At 39.8% G+C, this 24,328-nt stretch overlaps 1 long non-coding RNA gene across 1 annotated transcript in view; it reads right to left on the reverse strand.

The window, feature by feature from the left end:
• The window catches only part of LOC103097230 (uncharacterized), a 92,738-nt gene that overhangs the window by 62,787 nt on the left and 5,623 nt on the right, over positions 1–24,328 (reverse strand). The window contains exon 2 of the long non-coding RNA XR_008915416.1: positions 4,630–4,738. This is a non-coding gene — a long non-coding RNA (uncharacterized LOC103097230). The remainder of the gene's footprint in view (positions 1–4,629; positions 4,739–24,328) is intronic.

The following is a 24,328-nucleotide window of genomic DNA, read 5'->3' on the forward strand; positions in this document are numbered from 1 at the left end:
CATGCTCATCAAATTTGCAGATGACATAAATCTGGCAGGGATAGCTCACACAGTGAATGATAGCTCAGGATCCAAAAGGATCTTGACAGGCTATAATGATAGGCCACATCTAATAAAGTGAAATTTAATAGGAATAACTGGAGTTCTACACTTGTGTTTAAAAAGAACAAGCTTCTTTATACAAGCACATGGCAGGCAAAAAGTTAACCCGATCTCAGTTTGCATTAATAGAAGCATAGAATCCAAAATGAGGGATGTGATCATCCCAACTTCATCCTCCTTTAGTCAAATGACTGCTGAAATTGAGTGTTCCATTCTGAGAATCATGTTTTAGGATGGATACTGAAAAACTGGAAGTCTAGAAGAGAGTGTCCAGGACAAAGAGGAGACTACAGATCCTATTGTATATATATCCGTTATGTTTAGCCTAAAGAAGAGAAAACTTTGTTCTGTGTTCAAATGTTTGAAGGGCTGTTATGTGGAAATGAGATTAGACTTATTCTCCTTAGCTGAAGAAGCAGAATTAGGAACTGTGGGTCAAAATTAGCAAAGCAGCAAATTTTGGCTCTGTAAGAAAAACTACCTAAGAAGTATAGCTGTTCAAAAGTGGAAAAGGGAAGCCTTGAAAGGTAGTGAGATCGCCTTATCAGGAGCTCTTAGCCCATAGCCCCCAACTAGTCTCAGAATAGATTTCAGGAGGTCTGTGAACTTGAATGCATATTTTTATTCTTACTATAATTGGTTTCCTTTGTAATTCTATGTATTTTATTATTCACTTAAAAACATTATTCTGGGAGGGAAGGGAGCAGTGTGCCTTTCTTGGTTTTCCCCCTACCCATATTACCACTCACTCTCTTGTCTTATCTGCTAGATCTTCATCCATATCATGGCCTTTAAGTGAAAGCATCCCTCAGGGTTCTATCCTTGGGCTCTCTTCTCTTCTCCCTCAGTACTACACTTGAAGATCTCAGCAACTCCCATGGATTTAATTACCATCTTTATGCTGATGAATCAAAGATTTACTTCCTGCTCCAATTTCTCTGCTGACCTCCAAACTCACATCTCTAACTGCCTTTCAGACATCTAGAATTGAATGTCCAGCAGACATCTTACATTCAACATGTCTAAAACCGGACTCATTATCTTCCCCCCCCCAGGCCTCTTCCCCCACTATTCTTCCCTGTTACTATAGAAGACAACCCCATCTTCTTAGTTCCTTAGACTCATACCCTAAGAGTCATCCTGGATTCCTCCCTATCACTTGCCCCCCAAATCCAAGCTGTTGCTAAAAACCTGTCGAATTCACCATTGCGACATCTCTAGAATATGAGCCTGTCTTCCTCTAACAACTCTAGGCCAGGTCCTCCTACACTTTGATTACTGCAATAGCCTGCTGGTGGGTCTGCCTAGTGATGTCTCTACACATTCCAGTCTATCTTCCATTTAGCCAAAAGTGTGATTCTCCTAAAACTCGGGTTCAGTCATGTCCCCATCCTATTCAATAAACTCCAGTGGCTTCCTATTGCCTCTGGGATCAAATACAACATGTTCTATTTGACATTCGAAACCCTCGAAATAGACCACTCCTATCTTTCCAGTCTTCTTATACCTTACTCCCCAACATGTTCTCTTCAATACAGTGGCACTGGTCTCCTAACTGTTACACAAACCAGACACTCAATCTCTTGGCTCAGGACTTTTTTTTTCTGGCTGTCTTTCATGCCTGGAATGCTCCCCCTTCTCATCTCTGCCTATTGACCTCCCTGGCTTCCTTTAAGTACCATCTCAAAGCACAACTTCTAAAAGAAGCCTTTCTCAACCCCTCTTAATTCTAATGCTTTCCCTCCTTTAATTAGTTCTTATTTATCTTATGTACAGCTTGTTATATATAAATATATATATATATTTTTACACTTGTTTTCTATGTGATATTGTAAGCTCTTTAAAAACAAGGACTTTTTCACTGTTTTTCTATCTCTAATACTTAGCATAGTGGCTAACACATAGGAGGTACTTGATAAATGTTTATTGATTGATTGAAACGGGTTCACAAAACAAAAAAATTTAAGAACTTCTGAACCAGATGAACATTTTTCAGATATGCTATAGGGAAATTCTTTTCAGGTAAAGGTTGAAAGAGATAACCTTTAACATCCCTCTTAAAATATTAAAAATTTTTACTTCAATTTATCTGAAGGAGGAAAATTCCTACTGACCAGGGTGATCAGGAAAAACTTCACAGGGAAGATGAACATTAAGGTTCCCTTTAAATAATGTTTAGAAATTCAATAAGCAAAGAGGAGTGCATGAGGGCATTCCAAACCTAGGAAACAGTGTAAACAAAAGCAGAAGAGCATATGGACATTTATAGGTGGCAGGGACCATAAAGTGTTTAGTTACCATTTTTATATATAGCTTAATACATACTTTTTATAAATATGTAATTAAAATAAATATGCTTATCCTATGTCCAAAAATATGTCTCATTCTTTTTTTCTCCTCCCCACTCCTCCCCAAGAAGGCAGCTAATGAGATAGTTACATATATTATATATATATATATATATTTATATTTATATATATACATTTATTTATATTTTTACATATATTTATATATATATACATATATATTATCATATAATACATACTTCCCTGCTTGTCATGCTGTGAAACAAGATATGAATTGCCTGCACTAAAGAAAAATTCATGGAGGAAATAAAGGGAAGAATGTTATGTTTCAATCTGGCATTCAGATGCCATCTGTTCCTTCTATATGGCAGTGGATATCCTTTCTCATCATGAGTCCCTTGGAATTGTCCTGGATCCTTGCCTTGTTGATAATAGTTGTCATTCACAGTTGATCGTCATACATGATTGTTGTTGCTGTGTACAACATTCTCCTGGTTCTGCTTACTTCACTTTGCATCATTTCATATAAATCTTTTAAGTTTTAATTTATTTCATCTTATCATTTCTTATGGCACAGGAGTATTCCATTATAATCATCTATCACAACTTGTTCAGCCATTCCCCAGTTAATGGATATCCCTTCAGTTTCCAGTTCTTTGACACCTCAAAAGATTCTGATGAGAAAGAATTTATTCTGAGAGACATAGAATGCAAGGAGGAGATATGGTAAAACTGAAAAATTAAGATGGCACTAGATTATGGCAAACCTTGAATGCCAGAAAAAGAGTTTGAATTTCATTCAAGGTGCAATAGGAAGTGACTGCACATTTTTGAGTAAGGGAGAGAGAGAAATGATCAGATCTGAACATAAGAAGGATTGGACTGACAGTTGGCAGGAGTCAGAAGGATCTCAATAAACTAGAATAACAATCCACATCTATAATAAAAGGATGTGTTAGAATAAGAAAAGAATAGAAGTTTTAAGAACTGTTGAAAGATGTAAAAAAACAAAAACAAACAAACAAACAAAAAGCCCTCTTCCCTTCCTGTATATTGGTTCTGAGGCAGAAGAGTGATAAAGCTAGGCAGTGGGGGTTAAGTTACTTACTCAGGGTCACACAGTGAGGAAGTGACCTCCCATCTCTCACCTGACTAAAAATCCACTAAGCCAATCTAATGACCTCTAGTGGAAGACTTTTGCAGATATGATGAGTGGGTAATAGTAATTAATGGGTGATAGAAGTGATTATATGGAGAAAAGTAAGCAAAGGCAAGAGTTTTTGTACAGGTAAATTTTTTACAAACAATAATTTATTGGGTATCAGAAAAAAAGGTATAAGAAAGAAAGAGCCTCAAGATTACAAAAATAGGATAGCATTTCATCAGGAATGTTATCGGAGAGATTTCTGCTCAGTGGGAGTTAAATTAGATGACATCCAAGATTCTCTCAACCTCCATTTTAATATTTTAATATGCCCATGCCAATGTAATATGCCAATGCCACTTTAATATTTCTCATTTACTAGGATTTGGGATTGTTTTTATAGTAGGTAACAATAATTATAATATGTTTCCTTCAGCAGTTCTGCTTGGTTTGGACTCCACAAAGATGATGTCCCAAACAGGATAAACCGATACACCTGAAATATCATCACCATATTGATCAACTCAGCTTTGGATACTCAATACCATCTCAACTCCCTCCGCCTGCTCTCCTCTCTGATTGGACGTCTGGAAGGTAGAACACCAAACTCCCCACAAAACTTTCCTTTACATAGTGCTGGGCTCTGGACTTCTAGCTCACACTCTACTTTCCATCAGCATCTCTGGTTTGGATTGGATGCAGGGTACCCCTTTCCTCCTCTCTCACTACATTTCCATCTTCTTGTTGTGAATTGTCTTTTCCATTAAATAGTAAACTCCTTGAGGCCACTGATTGTCTTTTTTCTTATTTACATCTTCAGCATTTAGCCCAGACTGGAATTTAGTAGAAACTTCATAAATGTTTATTGACTTGAATTGAGAATTACAAAGCACTTTCCTCTCAGCATCCTTTCTGATCAGGACTAGAAAAGAGGTAACTGAAGGATCAGGCAGGAGCCAAGGCAAGGGAGTGAGAGAGTTTGAGCTCGGGATTCGGGGTCCTGCAATCAGGGTAGATAAGCTGATGCAATGAGATCAAAATAGCCACCATTACCTCCCCCCAAAATACCATTAGCACCTAAGGAGATAAACTTGCTTCTTTCACTCCTTGAGTCAAAACACGGTTCCTTATTTTCCACGGAAGAGACTTCGGGATGAGGTGCCTCCCTGAACATTCTTCAGGCTCCCTGCAAGAGAAAAGAACAGTACATTCTCACCAGAAATGGAAATAAGGACCTTTTGTTTAAAATGCCGACTTAAGAGAAAGCTCTTCAGATTGATTGCTTCTTGTGTATTTAAAAGAAGGACAACTACTGGCATGAACAATCTCTTGGTAATTGAGTGGGCTTCCAATAATTCTATTACTGGTTAGACCAAAGTAAGCCAGGGAAAATCCGGTTTCTGCGAATGCTTCAGGTTTCATTTCTAGCAAGCTGCGGGGGAGAAAGTTGATGCCAACCAACTGCAAGGCACCTTCAATGTCTTCTCTTGCTGCCACCATGACCAAGAAAATTAGGGACCTTTGAGGGGGTTTTCCCCTTCCTAATTCAGTTACTTCCGTCTTAGGGGAGAAAGAGAGGGGACAGTTAGTAGCAGTTGGTGTAAAGTCGCAGCAGTTTCATGCAGCAGACTCCCTGTTGGCGAGCTTGTGGCACTTTTCTCTAAATGGTATTTCCTGATCATTAGTATTCCAGTGCCTATTTTTTAAATCATTTCAGCTTGGTCACTAGTCACTTGGGGGAAATATTTGAAAGGCTGAAAAGAGGACCATTCGTCCTTTTGGGACTTGTTTATGTCTTTTTTCCCCTTCTAGTCACTGCTCAGGAGTCACTTCAAAGATTGAACTGGATACTGGCTTTAGCTGCACCCTGACAACACATGCAATCAGACAGTTCCCAGGAGATAACTGCTCAAGGTCTATAGCTGGACCTCGGGAACAGAGTAAGGCAATGTCACTTCACAAAAGATGGAGTCAAAATGCTAAGTGAAAGAAATGCACAAGCCTCCAATTCTGAAAGCAAGTCCACATTCACAAGAATCCAAGCAGAGCAAACAATGACTTTTCCTGCATTGTACATTGTTGATGTATTTTACAGGACAATATACTTGGTCGGGTAACAAGCAACAACAATTCTCTCCATCTCTCTCTCTCTCTCTCTCTCTCTCTCTCTCTCTCTCTCTCTCTCTCTCTCTCTCTCTCTCTCTCTCTCCTCCCTCTCTTACTCTCTCTCCTTCTCTCACACACACAATATATATAAATGTCAGCTGTTATTATTACTTCATACACATACATAAACACAGAAAGAGCAAAGGGGCAGCTCATCTGAGTAAATGATAAGCCAAAACATGAATTCAGCTTAAAAAGAAGTTATCCCTCTTTTACCATTGCAGAGTTTAAAAAACAAGTCAAGACAGATAGAAACAAAAGTAAGCTTTGATGTATCTCCTTTCTAATATTGATTACTCAGATTTCCTCTTTCAGTTTAATTTTCCACTGAATTAGCTACATTGTATATAACAGAAATGTTATTTTTAAATGACTATTTTAATTCTTTGAAATTACATGCAACTTCCCCTTCGTGATTGATAGATATATTGTTCAGTTACTGTATTGTGAAAGCAATAAATATATGTAACAGGTAACGAATATTATGGGTTATGAATTTTAAAATTAAATCTAACACAGAAACTGTTTCTTGACAGAGTCTGATGAGATAATGCCTTAGGTTCCACAATTATGCAGTTCAACATTTGGATAAATCATATGAAAGTAAGTATTTAGTACCATTTTTCATAATCACTATTAATGAGACCCAAATGAGAGCTGAGGGCACACGTAAGCGAGTTTTGACAAGATAAATAGCATATGGGTAGTGTTGTCAGCCACAGAAAACCCAGCCTGCTCAGCCCCTACACAGCCGAAAAGCAGCACTGAAATGGGGCTAGTAACATTTCCTTATTAGGAACAATCTGTGCCTGCTCAAGTTTTCTGTTTCTGAGAAGATGGCTCATGTTCCAGCAGGATGTTCCATGCTGGAATCATAGAATGTTAGAGCAAGGAGGAGAAACCTTAGATATAGAATGTCAGAGCTAGGCAGGACCTCAGAACAAAGAACATAAGATGTCAGAGCTAGCCAAGACCTTAGAACAAAGAACATAGAATGTCAGAGCTAGACAGAACGATCAATGCTCTTTGTTCTTAGAACAAAGAACAACGAATGTCAGAGGGGGGAGGAAGGACCTTAGAACATAGAATTACAGAACTAGACAAGACTTTGGAACAAAGAACATAGAATGTTAGAGTAGGGTGGGGGCACCTTAGGAAATAGAATGTGAGAGTGAGGCAGGATCTTAGAACAAAGACCATTGAATTACAGAGCTAGACAGGACTTTGGAACAAAAAACATGGACTGTTGGAGTTAGAAGAGTCTTTGAGATCATTTATTCCAACCCCCTCCCTTTTTCTGAGTGAAGAAGCAGAGAATTTAAGTGACTTAAAAGTCATGTACCACATTGATGGGAGAACCAGAAAGAGATCTCTGGCCTCTAGGCTCCCAAGCCAGTGTTCTTTTTATGAAATACAGAAAACTCAAGTTTTTATAAGATAATGTCAGCTATGACCCGAACCATACATTGATATCACTAAAGGATCTTTCTGAGTCAAGTTATGAAACCCAGTGCCCACTACTTCTATAGCTGTCACCCATTCATGCATGGGACCTACCTTGGTATAAACCTTTCTGGCAAAATCCAAAGGTTAATCAAAGAACTTCAGGCAAAATAAATTGTTTAACTTATTTTCTTTTGCAGTTGTGGGAATATGGACCTGACAATCTGACTAGCCAGAGAATTCTCCATTAGAGGACTAAAGAGTATTACAGAAAGAGAGAGAACACAATGTAATGTGATGCAATGGAAAGAGAATTTGGGTTGAGTCAAATATTGATTCAATTCCTTAATTATCAGCTAGGTAGCAAAAAGGATAGTGGTGGACCTGGAGTCAGAAAATCCTGAGTTCAAATCCAGCCTGAGAAATTTACCATGTAACCCTGGGCAAGTCACCCTAGGCTCTGTCTACTTCAGTTACCTCAATTATAATTTAGAGATAACAGCACCTACCTCTAAGGGTTGTCATGTAGATCAACTGAGATAATATTTGTAGAGCACTTAGCACAGTCCCAGGCCCAACAAATTACTTATCAATACTTATTTACTCCTAGTCCATCACTTGTGTAATCATGGGGGGACTTAAATTCTGAGAGTCTTTTTTACCTCTTCTGCAAAGTGAGAAGGTTGGATTTGACCCATTATTTCTGTTTCTTCCAACTCTAAATACTAACATCATTTGAATTGGCTTGCATCCTGACAAGGAAAGAGGAAGGTAAGAGTGCTATGCCCTAATACCAAGGGAAATTTTGTCATTTAGTCATTTCAGTAATGTCTGACTTCATGACCCCATTTGGGATTTTCTTGGCAAAGACACTGGAGTAGTTAGCTATTTCCTTCTCCAGATCATTTTCCAGGTGAGGAAATGGTGACAAACAGGGTTAAATTACTTGCCCAGGGTCACACAGCTAATAAATGTTTAAGGCTAGATTTGAATTCAGGAAAATGAGTCTTTTGAACTCCAGACCCAGCATTGCACCACTGAGCTACACACCCAGGGAACTAGGAAGGCTGGAACTCACAACTGACATTTATGCTCTCCCTTTTCCCCTACAGCTTCTTTCTGAGTCAATTTTCCAGCTTTTCTGCCATTTCTACCATCTCTCTCTCTCTCTCTCTCTCTCTCTCTCTCTCTCTCTCTCTCTCTCTCTCTCTCTCTCTCTCTCTCTCTCTCTCTCTCTCTCAAATGAATGCTATTTTAAGCCAGTCTATCTTGAAAGATGGAAATGTTATTAATATTCACTTATTAAACTGAATTTTACCATTCACAGCATCAGGTGTTTAATGAGCTTTGTATGAACAGTCTATTGTATTTGATGCATTTCTTAAAAGATCTGAGCAACTTTCAAAAGCATGGTTTACTCTGATCCTCACTTACATGGAAAATCAGTGACTGGGTGTCCATTTTCTAAACAACATTTGCCATTCAGCAGCAAATAAAAGGTCCAGCCTTAAGCATGCTAAACAAGAGCAGTCCCTTAATTAGCAAAGACCATCCCTTGAGCTTTTTTCTATATACATTAATCTCTACAAAGCAACATTATCAATAGATTGTATAAAAGCCGAGTACATCCCACTTCACCCCCTCACCATCCAGTTCTTGACAAATTTGCTTTTCCCCCCAGAGGTGTGGTTCAGAGTGTCCAAATAAGAGTGGCCATTGCTCTGGTGATCTGCAAGAAGATCCAGTCTCCTTTACCACCCCCACCTGCTTAAACTCACAATATTATTATTAGACATAGTCACTGCCACCAGGGGTTTGCAACAGTTGGATGGAACCTGAAATCAAAGCTGGGGATTGCAGCCTTCAAAGGGCTCTACTGGCTTCAATATGATGCATTCTACCCCAAGTAGGGTTAAAGATGTCAGATGCATATCAGTCTGGAAGAATCCCTAAAGGAAATCTGGAAAACAAGGGAAACTGGGCCAAAATGTATAGGGGAATTCAGTACAGGCTCCCCTGCAGGCTTCAGTTGTACAAGTCAATATTAATCAGTGGGGGAGGGCATAGTAGGGTGGGAGTTGAGATCAAAAGAGTCGTTGCTGTTTTCTATAGGGGGAGAGGAGGGCTTTGATGTCATCCACTCTCTGGTACACTGCCTAATGAACTGAAATTGTGACACAGTGACACCCTGGAAAATTTGAAAGCACTTGCCACAATGACATATCTTTTGGATTTTGCCTTTCTTTCTTTCTTTCTTTCTTTTTTTTATCAAGCCATGTGCCTTCTTTATTACAATCTAAAAAGAGGGAAGGGGGAGGGAGAAGGAAAACGGAGGGAGAAAAAAAAACCTTGAACTCCAGGATGAAGTTAAAATATTGATGGGGAAGACATAGGGGTTTAGTAAGGAGAAGGAGGCTGCTTCATAGCAGATCACATGAAAGCTGTTCAGCTTACATGCACAAGAATGCACACCAGGATTCTTGCAAATGTACTTGGAGCTGATCAGATCAAGAAATCTAAACAAGAAAGAAGAAGCAGAATTTTCCTTCCTACATTCAATCCTATCTCATCTGCTCAAGGAGAGAATGCAGAGCTATGGAAAGCCAAAATTGAAAGCATCTCCATAATTCCCAAAACAACTTCAAATGATACTTCTATCTTGCAAAGGCCCCAGCATCCTCCACCAGGAAGTCAAGCCAGAGAATCATTCCTAAAGGTCTTTCTCTTCATTCCCTAAAGCATTCCTAAGAATAGTCAATCCTAAAGGAACAAATTAGATTTAACTTTCTTACTTGTGATCACATCACTGCTGGATGGGTCTTTCAAACAAAGCATTTTAAGAAGGATTAACATTTCTTGTCATTTATTGCACTTGGTTTCCCCTGTCTATGGTACTGACCCCTGTAAAACATGCCCTAATGGACTATAAGCAGCTTTGCCAGGTTGTATCCGGTTGTTGGATATAAAACCTCTCTCTCCTGAGGTGGTTGGGGAAGGAGTTAACACTCATTGGGTCCTATTCAATGAACAACTACTGGGTCAGGTTAGTGAGGCCTGCTTTCTGTGACAAACTTCTTTGTCTACTATGCTAATTCTTGGTTTCTATTTTAGCAAAGGACCCAAAATAGTTGCATGTGTCACTGGATGATAGCTCTAGAGATGGAAGGGATTCTAGAAAACCCTTCATTTTACAGATGAGGAAACTGAGTTCTTAGAGAAACTAGATGACCTACCCAAGATCACATAGGTAGGAAGTGACAGTGTTTGAGGAGGGGAATGATGGATAAAGAAGTTATAAAGCACTAAGAAAAGCTCTTTCTCTTTCCTCTCCTCATTTCAGAAAAGTCTCTGCAAAGGATATTTTTGAGAGGAATTTTCCTTAGCCAATTTTCCCTTTTTAAATAAATCCCCCTGTCATTTCTAAATAAATCCCTTTTTTTCAATACTGAAGCATACAGATACTCTTCAAAAGCAACTTTCCCAATGTCAAGAACAGACATCTTAGAGCACACAAGGCAAAAAAAAAAACTGCAGCATAGGATTCCAAAAAGAGGAGGAGGAAGAAAAAAAAAGAAAGAAAGAGAAAGGGTATCCATCTTTAACTGATAATGCAAAGCAATAGAAAGGACAGGGTCATAGATTCTCCCTGGAAGACAAACAGCATAATCTTTCCTGCTAAGAAACTCAGGAAAGCAAGAAAGCTCTAGGCAAAAAAGGGCTGTTTACAGGAGTCTATGTGAAAGAAATAAGAAGCCTTCAGTGAATCAGTCTTTGGTTTCCTGAAGAGTTACTTGACTATTTTAATATATATTCATTTGGGCTACTTGACAATGCATTTTCTTAGGTGTTGGAACAGCCTTTGTATGATTATGCTATAGAGAACAGTTTCATTTGGTGGCTTCCTCTGGCAAAAATAAGACAATAAAATTGACCCTCCCCCAGGTTTGGTGATTTGGGAACCTGGAAAAACTCTCAAAGTAAACTGTGGCCAGTCACTATAAGCCAGCTCATTGTTTCCTATTTGTGGTCAATTTAGTTCTTTTGACTTACTAGTAGAGCAGCTATTTGAATAGAGCTTCATTTTCATCGAATGATCTGACCTGTTTCAGCAAAAGATAAAGATCTTCCTAGACATAAAATAAGGAGGAGCTCAGCTATTTCCAAGGGGAAAAAAAATCTGGATCTGAAACCAAATATTTAAAAAATTGTCTATTTCATGTGAAGGACTGAGGATGATATATTGGAAATTTTATAATTTCGTAAAGAGTTAATATTCTGCTTTTGAGGACCTTCCTTATTGAATATAACATCCCCCCATGGAGAGAAATGAGAACTGAGAAATGTACAAGAGTACAATCATATATATTGTCTAGAGGCAACGTAGGGTATGGTGCAAAAAAGCACTGGATAGGAAGGCAAATGATCTAGGCTTATCTTTGCTGCTTACTAGTTGTATGACCTTGCACAAATTGTTTCCTCACTCTAAGGAAAAATCGGTTTCCTTACCTCGAAAATAGGATTAATGATAATCATACTACCTATTTCCCTCTCAGGTACTTTTAAATAAAGCATTCTATGTAAACTGTAAAATACTATAGAAATGTCTATACTATACTATACTAATACTATAGAAATGAAACATAGCTTGTAATCCTTCATCAAAATATAAGAATATTTTAAATAGATCATCCTGAAAAATAAGCAGGGCTTAGACCAGGAAGTATTTCCAAATGGGAACAGAATCAACCAGTCACTGTGTATTTGTGTGCATTTACACACTTGCAAATATCACATATTCAGAGAGGTTCACAAGAACCAAACTAGACTTTCCAATAACTTGACTTCCTAATAATCGAGTTTATCATTAGAAGAAATTTATGTTGTTCTGGTGTTGGGGAGGCAGGCCCTGAAGGAGAGAGAAGGAAGGGGCAGAGTTTGGGGCTTAGGGACTCTGAGAGGTCACCACCATTACTCTCAGCTACATGTGCATGTCAGCTGCGCAGAAGGGCCTGAAGGAACCATTGATCTGTCTCTGTCACCTCTTTAAGGGAAAAGAGAAAGCTACGGCAAAATTAGAGAATATGGAGAATAGAGAGAAAAGAGCTTATAGCTGCTCATGAGCCATATATCCCTGAGTGACTCAAATCCACCAGTCATTCCTCTTTTGCTCCTTTCCCTGTAAATCCACAGACCACAGCTGCCTAGAGGCATAGCGCAAAGAAGAAAGATTATTTTTGTTCCCTAGCCCTCTCTGGCTTTTTCCAAATCATTTCTGAACCCAAATAACAAAAGAGAAGCTTTCCAAGGAGGTTGATTTCAGAGTACCTACATATCTTTTTTTGGAGGGGTAAAAGAGATTAAAATTCTTTTTGGCTGGCCCAACTCCCCACCCACCATAAAAGAAGGCAAACAGGGTTAAAAAGGAAAGCAGGGATCTGAACTTCAGGTCATTTGAATAGGATCAAATATGAAGCCTGTGTAATTAGAAGATATGTGCTCCTCCTCTCAGTCAGAGCCATTTGTTAGGACACTGAGCAGCTGAACCTGGCCCATACCCATAGCCGCAGTTCCTGATATTTTGATGCAGGAATCAAATCATTCCTTTCTATGTAGGGCATATCTACCTCTGTTCAGCAACCCTGACTCCAGTGAGCTGCCCTTATGAGGCTAATGCTTCTAAAGAAAATGAGCTACAGTTAACTCCTTCTTGCCTGTGGCAATGTCACTGCTGGGCTTATAATTTTTAATAAAGCTTTACAAGAAATACATGGCATTTCATGCTGGCAACCACAATTAGACTATTTCAACCCCATTAACAATGTCCCTATAAAATCTGCTTAATGTGACTAATTGAAGGTACTTTTGATGCCACATTTTCCTCTTCCCTTCTTGTATTTTATTCATCTTTCTTCAGTCAGGGCATCCTTTGCATTTGTAAGTAGAAAAAAATATTTTTATCTTTCATGGAGCCAAGAAGCCATGTAAGACACATATGAAACAAAGTAATTTACTCTCAACCTCCTTCCCTTTTCTTTGTCAAATGGTTCCTCCCCTCCAAACTACACAAGGAAATTTTGCCTTTCCAAGACCACTTTGATTAGATCTTTTCTTCTTTCTCCCCTTACCATACCTCCTTGGTTTTCCTGTCGTTGTTGTTGATGTTATTTGTTCGTTTGTTTTTTAATGCCAAGAGAACCTGCCCATTACCTTTGGTAAACAGGGGAAGGTCTAAAATGGGGAAGAAAACAAGTTTTTGTTGTTGTTGTTTTCTGAAGCATGTGGAAGGAATAAAGTATTCAGACTAGATCTTGGCTAAGGGATGTCTTCCTTATTCTACAGCATCGACCAGATTGAAACTGAAGCTTTACAGTTAGCACTCGCTCGTTTTCAACAAGGGTCGCAGCATGAAAGAGGCCACTGCTTCCCAGGCCTTGCTCAGGAGACCTTTTCTCTCAATGAACTGATAGGATTGCTATAAAATATTCATCTGGCCAGCGAACCGATAGGATTGCAAAACATTTTTCTGGCAAGAGAAGCCCGGCTGCCCATCTGAAGCAACAGAGGAGAGGCAGCGACAGCAGTAGCATGGGATGGCAGAGTCCAATTGATCACCTGAGTTCAACTTGGCCTTATCAGAAAGCTTTACTCGCTGTTAAGTTGATAATACAGCCAGCTGCAGAGAGCCAGTTGTAAATTAGCCCCGAATCACAGTCCTTTAACTTCGATTGTCTGTTATTGTGATTGTCTCTTCGGTGGTAATAGGAAGCGACCCTGATTCGGGTGACAAATGTACCTGTCCTTTTCCGACTGCGGGCTTGGCTGAGAGATAAAATACCTGGCCAAGCGGGGCTCGCTCAGCGCGGAGTGACTGGCCCAGGATGGCCAGCACAACCTAGACCCGCAGCAAGAAGGAATCCACAGGAATACGCTCCCCACCACAGGCTCTTTTCTCTCTGCAGTGAGAATGGCTTGCCTGCCTTTGGGGTACATGGGAATCTGTGTTAGTCCATTAATAACGCAGACCTTACATTTCAAGGTACATGTTTCTAATTCGGGTGAAGCTTTCATTCTGGCTCTCTCCATCATCGCCACCCACCCCCCTCCTTTCCTCCCACCTCCTTCAGCCACTCCCGAGTCAGTGCTGCCCCCTGCTGGCCCACAGGGACTCGGCAAAAAAGGGGGAGGGGGAGGAGAAGAAGGGTACGAGGAGGAGGAGGGGATGGAAGAGGAGGGAGAAAGAGGAGAGGGAAAGAGGAGGAGGAAAAGAAGGGGTGGAGGAGGAGAGAGGAGAGAAGGGAAGGGAGGAGGAGGGGTGGTGAATTGGGACAGTGTCAGCTCCTGTCAGCATCATCATTCTGGTTACCATGGCAATGAGAGGGGGTGGGGGAGATAGAAGGGGGTTCTGCTGCAAATCCTTTCTGCCGAGGTAAAGCCGAATTCCTCCCGCTTGGCGGGGAATGAGGCCCCGGGAGCTAGGATGTGGTAGGGGAAAAGGGGAGAAGAAGTCGGGGAGGAGGGAGAGTGAGGTGGGGGAGGAGGCGGCAAGGAAGGAGGAAAAGGAAGCTTTTCCATCCCCAAATCCCTTTCCCCTTCTGCGGAATATGCAAATTCATCTCCCACCCCCCACTCCCCAATAAATCTTGGTGAGATGAAATAGTTACTCTTATATGGATGAGCGTTGGGGGAGGTGGGAGGAAAGGCGGGTCCAGGCACGTGGGTAGGAGGAAGAGCAGCGCAAAACTTCTCTCCTTGGGCGAGAGCTGCTCAGGAGGCTTGGGTCTGTCACACACACTGCACTGCCGCTGTGGGCAGCATTCACCGTGCTATTTATACAGCCAAAACCGCGGCTTTAGCAGGGACACAATTAGCAACCCCATTAATTCCACCTAGGCTCAAGCTTCCTAATTAGATTACTTCAGACTTCTTTCAGAGCAATATTTCTACTATTAAGCATCTGTAGCAGTGTAAACCCATGTGCTTCACTATCAGGGCTCACTTCAAAAATAATTAAGTGTCTTTCGGAAATGACTTGTGCACTCAGCCCAGCGAAAAGACACGGATGCCGCGGCAGCCCGAGTTGTAGAAGGGGCAGGGCGGGGCGGGGAGGGGCGGGCCCGGTGGCAGGGCCGCGGGGCAGTGGCAGCGCCCTAGGAGGATGCGGACTGTAGCCGCAGTGGGCCTCGTGGCCACCGACGGAGCCGCCCCAGGGAGAGGGCATTTCAGCGAAGGTTGAGCTAGAGCTGTTCTCCAGCCTGCTCGGGAGATGGGATCCCAATTACCAGCCTCTCCCCGAGCTAGCTCTCTATGAAGCCTGGCTTCACAATGATGATGAGGTCGATAACTATGGTATATTATTGTTATTGAATGCCCAGGCCTCTCTTGGTCTGGTCCTTTAATAGAAGAAAAAGCTGGAGTTGTTGGCAGATGCTTAACCGTAGCAGGACCGAAGAAACCCCGATAATAGTTCCCGACATGTTTCTACGAAGCTGCGGAAACATTTCTGCTTGGGCAGGCAAGAAAAGAGAAGCTGCCTAACGAGCTGCATTTGAGTCAAGGATAAAGAGGCCTGGCACCCCAAACAACTGAGCCACCCCTATCCTCAGGAAGCGAGGTGACCATAAGTAGGAACCTGCCATCCTGTAGAATGATTAGTATTCAACTCACAGGCCCTGGGGGAGGGACACACATCCCAGCATGCACCTGGCCCCAAATTGCGGACCATCATCCATTGCTTGTGCTGCAGTGGCCATCTGGTTTGAAAACAACAGGCCAAACGGTTTAAGCATAACGTCATATAATCCACCATGCCGAGTGGGAAGGCGAAGAGGGATGGAGCAGGGGGAAGAAAATGGAGAAATGCCCGCAAGAGAGAAAAGAAACGCAATGGAAGAAGGGAGGGCGGGGCGTTTGGTTTTACTGCAGAGTAGAGTCTGAAAGATAAAATACCTTAACGAAATGGTAGGAGTTTCTGAGGAGAACGTGATTCCGCATACAGAATCTAGGGCTGCTAACTCTGAGGGAGGTGAGAGGAAACCATTCAACAGAAAGGTTTGCGCCTTATTCATATCAAATCTCCGCAGTGGGGTTGTCATTATGGGAAATATTCAGACTCGCATCACACCCTTCCCTGACTGTATACAATACATTAAGGCTTGCGACGACTCCCTCATAAATTAGAATCCCCTCGATGTTACATTCTACATAAAATCTCCTCTATTTCTTCACTTATTGCTTTATATAAACAAACATGAGAGCTGCGTTCTAAATAAAGTTATTTGTCTATGTAAATTAATATATCATATTCTCTCCTGAAATATAGAGAATTATTTGTCTCTAGAGAAATCATGTTAAAGACTGACATAGTGTATAACCATGTTCATTTGCATATGCAGATATGTCTAATTATTCAACTTGCAATTAAAGGCTTGTGTGTCAGCAAATGAGACTAATTAGATACATTTATCTATGATAATCAGCTTTATTACAAACAAAATAGATTCCCCTTCATTTCACAGGGAAGTGTTACATGGTGGATGCAGAATGATGGTCAAGAGAAGAGAATAGGAATTACCTAGAATGAGACCCAGAACTCCAAGTATCTGTGAATTATATTGAGGACTCTGACATGAGGAAAAGCACGAGTAGTACCTGTCTCAGAGTTAAGAGAATTTCGTTTGAATGACATTTACAAGTCTAATTCTGGAGTCTAAATTGGCTGGAGGGAGTGAAGCAGTCACTGCAATCTTTCATTCAATCTTAATCTGCTTTCCCAACAGCCAGGCTGCCAGAGAATGGGCCTGACACACAGTTTTTGGAAATTCTAACTTGTTTCCCCTTATTCTTCGGTTTGCTGTTTAGGACATTAGAAACGTTTTCAACTAATGAGAAAGCCTGTTAAGTCATCATCACACTGAGTCCAAGCAGTCTAGCAATAAGATGAGACTTGTTAGAAATGCTAAATCATTCCTAACAAAATCATGTTTCTGTCCCTAGAGAAGGGCAATGGGGAGTCTATCACTAGTGGGTCTGGAGGAAGCTGCTAACCTCCCTTTCCCAGGTGAAACCATCCTGAGAAAAGCTGAGTAGAGTCCAGTGGGTGTCTTCATGGAGGAGAATAAAAAGCTCTTGAATTCCTCTTAAGGGAGGAAAAGGGAGAAAAACAGGAAGGATAAAGGAGAAAAAGAGAGAGGAGAAAAAACTCATTTGTTCTATGATTCTCTAGTAGGGTTGCTTGGCTAGAGTTTGAAGTTTTATTGAGTTTTTTTAAAATATGAATTGATGAGATTGTGTTCAGATCCAATCTTCACTGGTTATTTGCTACCTAGCTGTAGGAAGGCTGTACATTTTTCACTCAAATTGATACAGACTTTGTCTTCATTTTACTTCCCTAGGAAGGTCTCCTCAGGAAGGCAATTTTGTAAACAGACCCAAGGGGCCAGAGAAAGTTGAGCATCTCTTTACAGGGACCCTGTCTGCTCTGATGCAACTAGTTGGAAATAGTTTGAGATTTCCTTCTTTATATTTTCTCTCTAAAGAAAGCCTACACTTCTCCAGATGTGGAAAATGTCACTGGGTATCAAGTGACACCTGGACCATATTTCAGAACAAGAACCCAGTTGGTGGCCCCCCTTCCACTCATTTGGGTTCATTCTAAGATCCTCCTCTTTCAAACATTCATCTAATAATCACTTATTAAATGTATACTGTAGGCAGGGCAGTTATGCTAAGTACTCTGAGGTAATTAAAGATTATTAAGACATGGTCCTTATCTTCATGTAGCTTATAGTCCAACAGAAATTTTTCCAACTTTTCTCTCCTTTGATTCCCCTAATGACTCTTACTTAAGGAATATTGACAGGCTATAGAAGACAGGGATAGTCAAAGTTTTAGCTTCACAATGGCACTCTCATACTGATAAATTATCAGTCAGTACTATTTCCCCATCTAAATACTTTTATCTGACTCTCAAGGTACCTCATGTCATGGTCCCATCTCTCCAACACAGATCTTTTATTCTAATCAATCTGTACTCACTTTCCCCTGCATGGACCAAGTTTACTTCCTTTGTTCAGAACAATAGAGGTAAGGCCTAGACATATATGGGCTCTGCTTAGGATTTACAGCCCTTCAAAAATAGGGCCATTCCTATATTTCCAGTCTTCTTACATCTTACTACCCTCCATGCACTATACTGGACTATAAGCTGTTTCTAAAACAAGACAAGATATTACATCTGACATCCTGCCTTTTCACTGTCTGTACCCCATGCCTGGAATATTCTCCTTTCTCCTCTTTTCCTTCTGGCATCCCTGGCTTCCTTCAAGACTCAGTTCAAATCCTACCCTCTATAGGAGGCCTTTCCTGGCATTCCTCCCTAGCCTCTCCTGTTGCTATTGCTGAGATTATCTTACAGTTATACTACACTTCAACTAGATATATAGATATAGATGATAGATATATAGATATATACTAGATATATAGATGTGTTGTCTTCTCCATTCATATGTGAGCTCTGAAGTGCAGGGATCTTGATTTTGCCTTTCATTGTGTCCCTAGTGGTTACTACAGTGTACCTGGTATGTAAGAAATACTTAATAAATGTTTCTTGACTCGATCAACTAACTGGACCTGTGATTTCACTGGTATAGAGAAGTACCAGATGGTGATTGCCTAAGTTTGAATTCCTCAAACTCTAAATCCAATGGTCTTCACACATACACACACACACACACACACACACACACACTCCTAAAATACTTTTCCTTACCCATATCCAAACGTGACCCATCCCTTAAAGTTCCATATCCTTCAGGAAGTCTTTTTCTGGAAACTCTCAATGAGTATCCTACCAGTAGGATCTTTTTTTTTTTTTTAATAAACCCTTACCTTCTGTCTTGGAGTCAATACTGTGTATTGGCTCCAAGGCAGAAGAGTGGTAAGGGCTAGGCAATGGGGGTCAAGTGACTTGCCCAGGGTCACACAGCTAGGAAGTGGCTGAGGCCAGATTTGAACCTAGGACCTCCCGTCTCTAGGCCTGGTTCTCAATCCACTGAGCTACCCAGCTGCCCCCTTCTGTAGGATCTTAAAATGGAAAACACTCAATGATCCAGAAGTCTGGTTGGATTTACATTTGTACCGCACCACACCAATTAAGAGTTCCTTTTGTTTGGTCTTATATCATTTGTCCTTGGTTCATGTATCTTAGCCTCTATCTCTCTAGCTAGGCTATAATAGGGTATATCTTCAACTTTTTTGTATCCCTCAGTGCCAATTATAAGACTGTACATATAGAAGGCATCCAACAAACATCTGATTCCTTTCCTCTCCCCCCCCACTTCTCATATATATATATATATATATATATATATGTATATATATATATATACATGCACGTACACACACACACACATTCTCATACCTCACATAAAGTAAAATTATGGTAAAGAAAGGAGATTAGGAAAAGAAAATGAAATGAACAATGTTATAGGCTATAATAACATTTTATTAGAAAATCTTAGGATGTTAGCTAGAATGGACCTTAGGAATCATCTCATCCAATCCTGACTCATACAAGAATCCTTTCAACAGACGTGATAAGCTCAGCCTCTGGTTAAAGACCTCCAAAGGACAAGGCTTTCAAGAAAAATTCAATCTTCTCTGGTCTCTCCTAGGGATTGTTTTTCATACCTCTGGTTTGGCTGTATTTCCTTCTGCTTAGCCATACCTTTCTTTCTAATTCTTCTTCTTGGCATATATCCAGTCTTCCCAATGACATTGTGAGCTCCCTGAGGGCTGGGACCACATCTTATTTCTATATTCCTCCATGGCTCCTAGCACAGGGCCTTATCAGAACTGGTGACTAATAAAATTTGTCAATAGAATGAACAAGAAAATAAGAAGGAATAGAAAAAGACATTGGCAGTATTTATTAAGTATCTTCTTTGTGCAAACCACCTAACAAGGCAGTGAGCACAGCTGCTTTCTCCTTAGGTTCACTGATTTCTTCTCTCTCTCCTCTCAGAATAACTTCCATCTATTCTGTACATATCTTGTATTTACTCAGGCATTTACATGTCATGTCTGCCAATAGAATGTATGCTCCTTGAGAGCAGGAACAATTGCTTTTTACTTTATATCTCTAGCACTTGGGATGGAGCTTAACACATTATAAATGCTTAACAAATGCTTGTTAACTTGGCTGATTTCTCTGGTCAGGTGCTAATTTCTTTTGAGTTCTTGTGACTGTCCCACATTTCCAAAAAGAGAAGGCTATAATGAGCCCTCCCTATTGAGGAACTTTGATTCTGGCATAAGTAGAACCAAGTCCATTAACTACATTTTTCTCTTTTGAATGTAATATATTTTATATTGGATTTCTATTCAATTATTACTCACTTTATATAAACCCAATAGGTAAAAATCCAGATTTATGGATAGATGTATAAATACATAGATGGATGAATATTTTGGGGTGTAATGAATCAGTTTGCAAAAGAATAAGACCCAGACTTAAAGAATATCAAAACTAGAAAAAAGCTAGAATATCATCTAGCCCATCTCCTTCACTTTATAGAGAAATAAACTGAGGCCTAAAGAAAGTAACCCAGTTGGGCACCAGGGGATATGCATCAATATTTTCAGTTCTCCATAAGATCATCTAGCTCATCAGAAAAGGAAAAGTTAATATATAGCCTTGAGTTTGTAACTCATTGCAACAGAATGATTTCCTAAGTAGGAGAATCTTAAAGATTTAAGGGGGACAGGGAAGGAAGCTATCCAGAAGTAATAAAATGGACAGCAGCCTATAGAGAGAGTTTCAATGGCCAAGAGAACCCTTTGCATCTAGACATCACTGGATCAAAAGCTCCTCTAACTTCTTTTTTTTTGTTTGTTTTTAATTTTTTTTATTTGGTCAATTTCAAACATTATTCCTTGGTTACAAAAATCATTTTCTATTCCTCCTACCCCTCCTCCCACCCCTCCCATAGCCGATACTCAATGTCACTGGGTATTACATGTGTCCTTGATCAGAACCCATTTCCATGTTGTTGTTGGTGTTTGCATTAGGATGTTCATTTAGAATCTACATCCCCAACCATATCCCCTCGACCTATGTAATCAAGCAGTTGTTTCTCTTCTATGTTTCTACTCCCACAGTTTTTCCTCTGAATGTGGATAGTGTTCTTTCTCATAGATTCCTCCTAGTTGTTCAGGAACACTGCATTGCCACTAATAGAGAAGTTCATTACATTCGATTGTACCACACTGTATTAGTCTCTGTGTACAATGTTCTCCTGGTTCTGCTCCTTTCACTCTGCATCACTTCCTGGAGGTTGTTCCAGTTCCCATGGAATTCAGCCTCTTTATTATTCCTTTGAGCACAATAGTATTCCATCACCAACTGATACCACAATTTGTTCAGCCATTCTCCAATTGAAGGGCATCTCCTCATTTTCCAATTTTTGGCCACCACAAAGAGTGTAGCTAAGAATATTCTTGTACAAGTCTTTTTCCTTATTATCTCTTTGGGGTACAAACCCAGCAGTGCTATGTCTGGATCAAAGGGCAGACAGTCTTTTAGTGCCCTTTGGGCATAGTTCCAAATTGCCCTCCAGAATGGTTGGATCAATTCACAACTCCACCAGCTATGAATTAATGTCCCCACTTTGCCACATCCCCTCCAGCATTCATTATTTTCCTTTGCTGTCATGTTAGCCAATCTGCTAGGTGTGAGGTGATACCTCAGAGTTATTTTGATTTGTATCTCTCTGATTATAAGAGATTAAGAACACTTTTCATGTGCTTATTAATAGTTTTGTTTTCTTTGACTGAAAATTGCCTATTCATGTCCCTTGCCCATTTATCAATTGGAGAATGACTTGATTAGACCTTTGTCAGAGGTTTTTGTTATGAAGATTGTTTCCCAATTTGTTATTTCCCTTCTGATTTTGGTTACATTGGTTTTGTTTGTATAAAAACTTCTTAATTTGATGTAATCAAAATTATTTATTTTACATTTTGTGATTCTTTCTAACTCTTGCTTGGTTTTAAAGTCTTTCCTTTCCCAAAGGTCTGACATGTATACTATTCTGGTTTCACATAATTTACTTATAGGTTCCTTCTTTATGTTCAATCATTCACCCATTCTCAGTTTATCTTGGTGTAGGGTGTGAGGTGTTGATCCAAACCTAATCTCTCCTACACTGTCTTCCAATTTCCCCAGCAGTTTTTATCAAAACTGGGTTTTTGTCCCAAAAGCTGGGATCTTCAGGCTTGTCATAGACTGTCTAGCTGAGGTCACTTATCCCAAGTCTATTCCCCTGATCCTTCTTTCTGTCTCTTAGCCAGTACCATATTGTTTTGATGACCACTGCTTTATAGTATAGTTTGAGATCTGGTACTTCTAGGCCACCTTCCTTTGCATTTTTTTTTCATGATTTCCCTGGATATCCTTGATCTTTTGTTCTTCCAAATGAACTTTGTTATCTTTTTTTCTAATTCAGCAAAAAAAATTTTGGTAGTTCGATGGGTATGGCACTAAATAAGTAAATAAGTTTGGGTAGTATGGTCATTTTTATTATGTTACCTCATCCTACCCATGAGCAGTTAATGCTTTTCCAATTGCTTAGATCTAGTTTTAATTGTGTGGAAAGCGTTTTGTAGTTGTTTTCATATAGTTCCTGTGTTTGTCTTGGCAGATAGATTCCTAAGTATTTTATATTATCTAGGGTGATTTTAAATGGAATTTCTCTTTCTAATTCCTGCTGCTGAGATGTATTGGAGATAGATAGAAATGCTGATGACTTATGTAGGTTTGTATCATACAACTTTGCTAAAGTTGTTGATTATTTCCACTAGCTTTTTAGTTGATTCTCAAGGATTCTTTAAGTAGACCATCATATCATCCGCAAAGAGGTGATAGCTTGGTCTCTTCATTGCCTATTTTAATACCCTCTAACTTCTTAAGGAAAAAAGGGAAAGAAGAACACACACAAAAATTTGATATTACCAGGGAATACATTGACCTATTTGCTATAGACTATGATTCAAACCTAACAAATCAATGATGGATTCTCTACATGACACTGCTAGATCATATTTTGAGAGACTAAGTTAAGACAGGAACTCTTCCACCAATATCTGAAAGTGCACTTTTCATATATAATGTAACCAATATGGTGGGTACAGTTGCTGCAGAAATTAACATATTTTCAGCCTTTTTGAAGTCAATGTTGTCATTTAATTCCTCTAACTTTTTTTTTAACTACAATAATCTCAAAAGCATAGAGCATCAGAAAGAGGAGCGAGAAAATCAGCAACTGAGTTAATTATGTATCCCTCATATGAAATATCATTAATCGTATGCTCATTTTTCATTAAATAGGTCTGGAAACTTTTGCAATTGCCTGACAAAAAAGGAAAGACTTTAAGGCTTTATTTGGTCTATTCTAATGAGAGTTACTCATTTTAGGTCAATTAACACCAAATTGCAGACTCTGATAACCAGAGGTTTTACTCTTTGTTAAAAATAAGTAATGAAACTTTTTTTTCTAGCCAAGTTTTCTAGGTAGCACTACTCAAGATAATAACATATTTCTCAGAAACTTTCAGAGGAAAAAATCCAGAATTCACCCTTGAATATCGCCTCAGAGAAATTATGGTTCCAAAACCTAGGCTGACTACCTATCTCCTTCTATTCTCACTAGTTTATTCTTTCCCAGTCAATAACAGAGCTCCTTCCTCTACTTACAGTGTGATTAGCCATCAAAACTTTCTCCAACCAAATTAACAAGAATGTAGGGCATGTGTGTGTTAGTGTGTCTCTCTGTCTATGCATGTGTGTGTGATGTGCGTGTTTTAGGAGACCTAGAATGGAAAGGATTCAGACTTCTGAGATGGGCAAGAGTGAGGCTGTTCACATGTTGGAATATGGGCATTTTGCAAAAAGACATGGACACTATAAGCAAAGCTGCTACTGCTTTAAATTAAATGCTGCCTCAGCCAGTCCCTCTGGAGTTGATAGAAATCTAATTAGTCAGACAATCTGGCACCAAATGTCCTAATTTCCTCAATCCATGTGGGACTTGAGTGCTCTCTTATTCGCTGTAGCTCTAAATTTCATCCTGTGCCTTTGTAACCTTTCTCGTTTTCCACACAGACCTGGGAT

The sequence above is a fragment of the Monodelphis domestica genome, chromosome 1 (assembly GCF_027887165.1).
Source record: "Monodelphis domestica isolate mMonDom1 chromosome 1, mMonDom1.pri, whole genome shotgun sequence".
NCBI classification, from domain to species: domain Eukaryota; kingdom Metazoa; phylum Chordata; class Mammalia; order Didelphimorphia; family Didelphidae; genus Monodelphis; species Monodelphis domestica.